Here is a 2301-nt window from a genome sequence, read left to right on the forward strand (position 1 = left end):
TAGCTCAGAAAGTTGGAAATGAGGCCTGGGTGGTAGTAGATGACTGTGACTGATGTCTAGAGTGAGTGGTAGAAGAAGATGATATGGATTTCAAAGGAAGGGAAAGAATGGTGGGGGAGGTGGAATGGTACAAAAGCAGCACTGGGAAGTGAGAAGGAAGCTGACTCCTCCACCTTTCCCACTGAGTCTTGGGGAATGGGAGAAGATGAGGCCCCCTCTAGAGGGGGGAGACTAAAAAAAGCTGTTTTTTAAAGTATTTGTTAGGTGATAAACTCTAGGGAAGATACAAGAGGATCAGGTCAGGTACTGTACGTCAGGTACAGTACCTGTCCAACATGGGAACCCATAGTCTAGAGGGAGAGAGAGCAGGCATGTTGGAAGGAGTCGTTGGTGACCTTGGAGAAAACAGTTTCAGTGCGGTGGAGAGGGAAGCAACTGGATTATAGAGACAAGGTTTTTTTTCCTAAGAATAGTGTGAAGATTCTAGTGAGACATCAATTAGATTACAGTATGCCTCCACAGAAATTTAAGGTACTGTTTCTGTTTTTGAACTCCTATATCCTCTTTCTAAAATACACTTGAAAACATTGCCAACTCATTAAAGGAAAAAAATAAAGATTCAGGGCCAATTGAGGAGATTAGATTTTGGGGATCAAAGTGCAATGGGAGCAGACTGACCTAAGAACTGAGGGGCAGATGCCAATCACTCAAGTAATGGCATTTGTTGAGTATCTTGTCTTATGCTGTCAAGTCGCCTCCAACCCATAGCGACGCCACAGACACATCTCTCCCAGAACATCTCATCTCCATCTGCAATCATTCTGGAAGTGTATCCACTGAGTTTTCTTGGTCAAAATCTGGAAGTGGTTACCAATGCTTTCTTCCATGCAATAAGCTTGAGTTGCTGCCTTCGACTTTCTCCCACGTCACTGCTGCCCAGCACAGGTGAGTTTTGGCTTGTTAGCAGATTGCCTTCCACTCGCTAGCCACTGCCCAAGCTAAGAATGGAATGGATATGTCTTTGCTTGACTCTCCCTCCCATAATTGAGACTGGTAGAGTACTGGAAACTCTCCAGGTGCAACACTGAGACGGGGTTGAGTATCTAGACTGTTTAAATTACTTCACACAACCATCAAAATGAGATTAAATTTGCACTCTGAAGCAGAATTGCCTAGTTGAAAGATCACAGGCATGAGAATCAGCAGACCTGGGTTCTAGTCCCACATCTGTTCCATGCCTGCTGTGTGGCCATGGGCAAGTGACTTAACTTCTAGTGCCTCAGTTTCCTTCTCTGTAAAATGGGAATTGACTGCCTGTTTTTCCTCGTACCTACACTATGAGTCCCATATGAACAGGGACTTGTTCAACCAGATCATCTTGTATCTAAGAACTTAGTCCCCTCTCAGGATGGCACCCGGAGAGTTTCCAGTACTCTACCTGTCTCATCTACAGGAGGAAGAGTCAAGCAGAGGCATACCCATTCCATTCCTAGCTTGGCCAGTGGCTAGTCAGTGGAAGGCAATCTGCTACAAGTCCAAACTCACCTGTGCTGGACATCAGCGGTATGGGAGAGAGTCAAGGGTGGAGACAAGCATATTGTGCAGAAGGCAATGGTAAACGACTTCTAGATTTTGACCAAGAAAAGATGGATACATTACCAGAATGATTGCAGATGGAGAGTGGGGCATTCTGGGAGAGGTGTCCATGGAATTACTATGCTTCAGAGATGACTCAACTGCATAAGACAGTAAAGAAAGTATTTAGTACCAAGTTTAGTACATGGTGCGTGCTTAAAAAAACTATTATTTTTATGAAGTCCCAAGCTTCTTTTAACAAAAGAAAAGATTAACCTAAGCATAATTGAAGCTATTCAGTTAGAAAATCTAGCCACTATATTATTTTCCCACCCCACAATCAGTAAAACTCTTGAGGAGGAACAATTGTATAGATGAAGAGATAACCTTTTTGCCCTGGGTGAGCATAGAGCACAGAATGAACATAATCTCCCCATTCCAGAGATGGACGGACTCATTAATTAAGTGCTGAAAGTCATGGATCATCATCTACATTGAACTTCTTTTCCAAGCCACAAGGCCAGGTGCGACTCAAAGAACGAATTCTAGAAACACTGGGGAGACTAGTAAAAAAGAGTAATGGCCATTGAGTCAGTTCAACAATAACTCAATTGTCTTGACTCTCTGTTCTAATTTCAGATGAACAGATGGATATTTTGCATTATTTCCTATGTCCACATTTGAGTCCTGAGGCAAACCAGATTCTCAGAGGGTGAAAATATATAT

General features: G+C 43.1%; 1 non-coding gene across 1 annotated transcript; it reads left to right on the forward strand.

Moving 5' to 3' along the window:
• The first annotated feature begins 1397 nt into the window (after window positions 1–1397).
• Window positions 1398–1535, forward strand: LOC114809686. The gene has a single exon (XR_003757463.1). It is a non-coding gene; the product is annotated as a small nucleolar RNA SNORA7 (small nucleolar RNA).
• Window positions 1536–2301: the final 766 nt, after the last annotated feature.

This window comes from Ornithorhynchus anatinus, chromosome 2, assembly GCF_004115215.2.
Source record: "Ornithorhynchus anatinus isolate Pmale09 chromosome 2, mOrnAna1.pri.v4, whole genome shotgun sequence".
NCBI classification, from domain to species: Eukaryota; Metazoa; Chordata; class Mammalia; order Monotremata; family Ornithorhynchidae; genus Ornithorhynchus; species Ornithorhynchus anatinus.